This window comes from Pongo pygmaeus, chromosome 6 (genome assembly GCF_028885625.2).
Source record: "Pongo pygmaeus isolate AG05252 chromosome 6, NHGRI_mPonPyg2-v2.0_pri, whole genome shotgun sequence".
In the NCBI taxonomy this organism is placed as follows: Eukaryota; Metazoa; Chordata; class Mammalia; order Primates; family Hominidae; genus Pongo; species Pongo pygmaeus.
This window is the reverse complement of record NC_072379.2, coordinates 25,743,195-25,749,194: the sequence shown is the minus strand read 5'-3', so window position 1 is coordinate 25,749,194 and position 6,000 is coordinate 25,743,195. Positions and strand designations below refer to the sequence as shown.

The window sequence follows — 6,000 nt, the reverse complement described above, 5'->3', positions numbered from 1 at the left end:
GGCGACAGAGCAAGACTCCGTCTCAAAAAAAAAAATAAATAAATAAAATAAAATTCCATTCTTTGCATGAGTAGCATATACTATATAATGATATCATTATTATATATTTTTTTTGAGATGGAGTCTCACTCTGTTGCCCAGGCTGGAGTGCAATGATGTGATCTCCGCTCACTGCAACCTCCTCGTCCCGAATTTAAGCGATTCTCCTGCCTCAGCCTCCCGAATAGCTGGGATTACAGGCGCCCGTCACCACGCCCAGCTAATATTTGTATGTTTATGAGAGACGGGGGTTTCACCATGTTGGCCAGGCTGGTCTCAAACTCCTGACCTCAGGTAATCCACCAGCCTCAGGCTCCCAAAGTGCTGGGATTACACGCGTGAGCCACCGCGCCCGGCCAATAACATCATCATCATTATATTTTGAGTTTCATCAATATGAAATTGATGGGAAGGAGGGGTGGTTCCACGACTGAGAGGAAGGCCTGTGTCGTCACCATGGAGACGGACAGTCCAACGCTTCTGATTGGCAGGGACGAAAGGACGGGTCCTCGGCCCGTCCCCCTCGGCCCTCTCGGACCAGAAAATTCTGGGAAGGCTCGAGGTCGCGGCCCCCGGAGTCCGCATAGCCCGGATGAAAAGCAGACCCGGGGAAGCTGGTGAGAGTCAGGAGCCCCGGCGATGAGGGTTGCGATGAGGGAAGCAGGCTCGGAGCGCCGCCGGCGCATGCGTATTGTGGATCTGAGGCCAGCGCCTTGCGCCGCCATTGCGGGGAGGCTGTTCTCAGAGGAGGCCTGGCGCGCCGGTGGCTGGACCGGCCCCAGGAGCCCAGTCACCGGGCGTCATTGGCTTAGGCGACGGGGCCCTCGGCACCTTCTCCCGCCCGGGTCCACCCCGGCGGCGGCGGCGGCGGCGTCAGGGGGCGGAGCCTCCCGGAGCGCCTTTTGTCTGCGGAGGTGAGTGCGCGCCGGGAGGCAGGAGGCGGGAGGCAAGAGGTGGGAGGCGGGAGGCAAGAGGTGGGAGGCAGGAGGCGGGGGAGGGGCGGCCGCTGTCCCCACTGTCCCGGGGTTCCTGTCACCCGCCCCGTGTCCCTTTCGGATTTTTGGTCTTTTATAGGAAGGTCTTACCCGTTCCAATATTATAAACACATTGTCCTCTACTATCTGGGAATGACTCTGAGGCTGAAAAAAAATTTGCAGTTTATTTTTGGGCAAGCGTCCATAGGTGTCATTTTGGGGGAAAGTTTTTCCTCATCTCAGGATTATGCAAACGTTCGCCTTTATTTTCTTATAATACGTTTAAAGAATTTTTAAAATATTTTCTTTTTCTCCTTTTTATCTGTATTTCATTGAGTATGATATTTGTGGTAAGGGGTTAGGTAGGGATTTACCTTTTTCTCTCATTGCCTTGCCGTTATCCGTTGAGTCACTTTTCCACGGAATTGCAGTGACACTTTTATTACATTTTGCAGGCGTGTATATACTCAGATGTGTTTCTGTTTATTTATGTTTTTGTTTTGAGACAGGATCTCACTTTATCACCCAGGCTGCAGTGCGGTGGCACGATCATGGCACACGGCAGCCTCAAACGCCTGGGCTCAAGAACTCCTCCTTCCTCAGCCTCCCCAGTAGCTGGGACCACAGGTGCGCACCACCACGCGCGGCTTTTTGTTGTTGTTGTTGTTGTTGTTAGCGACCAGGTCTCACCATGTTTCCCAGGCTGGTCTCGAACTCCTGGGCGCAAGTGATCCTCCCGCCTTGGCCTCTCAAAGTGCTGGGATTACAGGCATGAGCCACGGCGTTCGGCCAACTGTTTCTAGATTCTGTCACTGCCCTGACAGTTTCTGCACTGAATATATATACATACATACATGCGTACATACATACATAGATTTTTTTTCATTTAAAATGTTCAGGCCGGTTGCGGTCCTGTAATCGCAGCACTTTGGGAGGCAGAGGCAGGAGGATGACTTGAGCTCATGAGTTCGAGACCAGCCTGGGAACCATGGCAAGACCCTGTTGCTGCAAAAAAAGCTAGAAAAATTAACCGGACTTGGTGGTGTGTGCCTGTAGTCCCCAGCTACTCAGGAGGCTGAGGTGGGAAGATGGCTTTGGCCCAGGAGATGAAGGTTGCAGTGAGCCAGTCACTGCACTCCAGCCTGGGCGACAGAACCAGACCTTGTCTCAAAAAATAAAATAAATGTTTTAAGCAAATCCCCCTTAATTATGTCCTTTCATATAATGATTTTTTTTTTTTTGAGACGGAGTTTCGCGCCTGTTGCCCAGGCTGGAGTGCAATGGTGTGATCTCCGCTCACCGCAACCTCTGCCTCCTGGGTTCAAGTGATTCTCCTGTCTCAGCTTCCCGATTAGCTGGGATTACGGGCACATGCCACCACACCTGGCTCATTTTTGTATTTTTAGTAGAGACGGAGTTTCATCATATTGGTCAGGCTGGTCTCAAACTCCTGACCTCAGGTGATCCGCCCACCTCGGCCTCCCAAAGTGCTGGGATTACAGGCGTGAGCCATGGTTCCCGGCCTGATCTATTTCTTTTAACTGAAATTGTGAGGCATTTAAAAGATACAGAAAAGTTAAAAAAAAGATAATTTTTTAAAAGGCAGGTTGGAACACTTAGTAGGTTGTAGCAATTAGTACGTTCTAAATAGATAGTTATTCAGTGATGAATATTGGTGGAAAGTCACTCTGTTGCTGAAAACTTGCGGATCCCTGCCGCCATCAGGAAGATGTTCTAGTTCCTTAGCGATGCCCTCAAAGCCCTTTATGATCTTGATATTGCATCTGGCTTTGCCTTACACCCATGCACTTTTTTTTCCCCAAAAAAAAGCAGTTTAATTTGAGAGCAGATTTGTATGTGAATTTCATTAGAAAAGAGGACTATATAAATCTGTATGAGCTATAGTTCCTGTAACATGTTGGTGTCATTTTCAACTGATTGGAAATGTCAGCTGTTAAGACCATGCTTTTAATTTTACCTTAGAGTATGCATCTTTGGTGACTGTCATAGCCTGCTCAGTCTGCTATACAATACTGCAGACTGAGTGCAAACAACAGAAATGTGGTATCTCACAGTTCTAGAGGTGGGAAGTTCAAAATCAAAGTGCCTGCCCTGTTGGTTTCCAGTGAACCTCTTTTCTTGGCTTGCAGAAGGGACTGGCTTCTCTCTGTGTCCTCTTCTGCTGGCCTTTGCACTGGGTGCATGCACTCCTGGTGCCTCTTCCTCTTATGAGGACACTACTGCTATTGGATTAAGACCCCACCTTTATGACCTTATTTAACTTTAATTACAGGCCCAGCACAGTGGCTCAACCTATAATCCCAGCACTTTGGGAGGCCGAGGCAGGTGGATCACCTGAGGTCAGGAGTTCTAGACCAACCTGGCCAACATGGTGAAACCCCATCTCTACTAAAAATACAAAAATTAGCCGAGTGTGGTGGTGGGTGCCTATAATGCCAGCAACTTGGGAAGCTGAGGCAGGAGAATTGCTTGAACCCGGGAGGCGGAGGTTGCAGTGAGCCGAGATCACACCATTGCACTCCAGTCTGGGCAAGAGAGAGAGACTCTGTCTCCAAAAAAAAAAAAAAAAATTACAACCTTTAAGGCCCTATTTCCAAATAAAGTCACATTGGGGGTTAGGACTTCAACATATTAATTTGTGGGTGTGGAATATAATTTAGTCCATAACAGTTACAATATCAAAATGAAGATTAAAACTGCCTCAATTAAATCATTATTACAAGAAAAAAAAGTATCCCTTAAAAGAATTCTATATAAAGATATAAGAAGAATTATCCTGGTATCACAGATACACAGGAGAATCAAATATTAAGGAGAGGCTGGATGTGGTAGCTTATGCCTGTAATCCCAGCACTTTGGGAGGCCGAGGTGGATGGATCATTTGAGGTCAGGAGTTTGAGACCAGCCTGGGCAACATGGTGAAACCCCATCTCTTCTAAAAATACAAATATTAGCTGGGCATGGTGGCACGTGCCTGAGGCAGGAGAATTGTGCTTGAACCCTGGAGGCAGAGGTTGCAGTGAGCCTGGATTGTGCCACGGCACTCTAGCCTGGACAACAGAGTGAGACTCTGTCTCAAAAAAAAAAAAAAAAAAATTAAGGAGTGTGCCTACTCCCACACATGCTTGGAACAATTCCTAGCATAGATTAAGGTTTTAAACTGTTAAGTTTTGAATGAACACTAAATGAAAAAGTTACTATTTGATTAGTTCATCAGCAAATAAATGTGGACAGTTAGAAGTTTATATACAGGAACTAAGGATTCAGTTTCAACTTTCTAATATAAATATGAATGAAATTAAAGCTCAGTCTAAATACCTTTCCAAAGTCACATGGTTATTTAATAGAAAAATTGTGTCTACATTTACGCCTGCAAAATGTAATTTTTATTTCACCCACACTAGTTCATGATATATAATGGTTTGCAGGAACAAAAGTATAATGTGACTTGCAAGGCAAAGTATGAAAATAGAAATCAGGAGAGAAAAAAGATTAAGAGAAATGATGTCCACTTATTTAATAGAAAAAAAATTAAATTATAGAAAAAAATTGTGTCGAGACCAGCCTGGGAAACATGGTGAGACCTGGTTGCTAACAACAACAACAACAACAACAAAAAGTCGCACGTGGTGGTGTGCACCTGTAGTCCCAGCTACTGGGGAGGCTGAGGAAGGAGGAGTTCTTGAGCCCAGGCGTTTGAGGCTGCCGTGTGCCATGATCGTGCCACTGCACTACAGCCTGGGTGATAAAGTGAGATCCTGTCTCAAAACAAAAACATAAATAAACAGAAACACATCTGAGTATATACACGCCTGCAAAATGTAATTTTTATTTCACCCGCACTAGTTCATGATATATAATGGTTTGCAGGAACAAAAGTATAATCTGACTTGCAAGGCAAAGTATGAAAATAGAAATCAGGAAAGAAAAAAGATTAAGAGAAATGATGTCCACTTATTTAATAGAAAAATAATTAAATCATAGAAAAAAAGTAAATCTCAACTAAGATGGACTGTCATCTATGAATCTAAAGTGGGAAGTAGTAAACCCCTGTTTATAAAAATCACAAGTGGCTGGGTGCAATGGCTCATGCCTGTAATCTCAGCACTTTGGGAGGCTGAGGTGGATGGATCATGAGGTCAAGAGATCGAGACCATCCTGGCCAACACAGTGAAACCCCGTCTCTACTAAAAATACAAAAAGTTAGCCGGGCGTGGTGTCGCGCGACTGTAGTTCAGCTACTTGGGAGGCTGAGGCAGGAGAATCGCTTGAATCTGGGAGGTGGAGGTTGCAGTGAGCCAAGATCGCGCCACTGCACTCCAGCCTGGGCGACAGAGCGAGACTCCGTATCAAAAAAGAAAAATATCAGCAACAGAAAAGCACATAGATAGAGCAAGCTCCAAGGTCCAGGAGAGACCAGGTGCAGGCTTACCATTGTCCTCGCTCTCTGTGGAATTTTACAGATAACATTTAAATCTCCCAGGAACAGGTTGGGCGCTCATGCCTGTAATCCCAGCACTTTGGGAGGCCGAGGCAGGTGGATCACTTGAGGTCAGGAGTTCAAGACCAGCCTGACCAACATGGAGAAACCCCGTCTCTACTAAAAATACAAAATTAGCCGAGTGTGGTGGCGCATGCCTGTAATCCCAGCTACTCAGGAGGCTGAGGCAGAAGAATCGCTTGAACCCAGGAGGCATGGGTTGCGGTGAGCCGAGATCACGCCATTGCACTTCAGCCTGGGCAACAAAAGCGAAACTGTGTCTCAAAAAAATAAATAAATAAAAATTAAAAAGGCCGGGCATGGTGACTCACGCCTGTAATCCCAGCACTTTGAGAGGCCAAGGCAGGCGGATCACGAGGTCAGGAGATCGAGACCATCCTGGCTAACACAGTGAAACCCCGTCTCTACTAAAACTACAGAAAAATTAGCCGGGCGTGGTGGCAGGCGCCTGTAGTCCCAGCTACT

General features: G+C 46.5%; 1 protein-coding gene across 8 annotated transcripts in view; it reads left to right on the top strand.

Annotated features, from left to right (window-relative positions):
* Positions 1–542: 542 nt before the first annotated feature.
* ZNF713 (zinc finger protein 713) overlaps positions 543–6,000 on the top strand; it is a 48,701-nt gene continuing 43,243 nt past the window's right edge. For 6 of the 8 annotated variants that reach the window (XM_063668377.1, XM_054495601.2, XM_063668374.1 and 3 more), the window contains exon 1: positions 567–953. The gene's annotated coding sequence lies outside the window, so the exon portion shown is untranslated. Of the gene's footprint in view, positions 954–1,522; positions 1,641–6,000 lie in introns of all 8 variants that reach the window. The other 2 variants (XM_063668372.1, XM_063668373.1) reach the window with 2 other exon arrangements.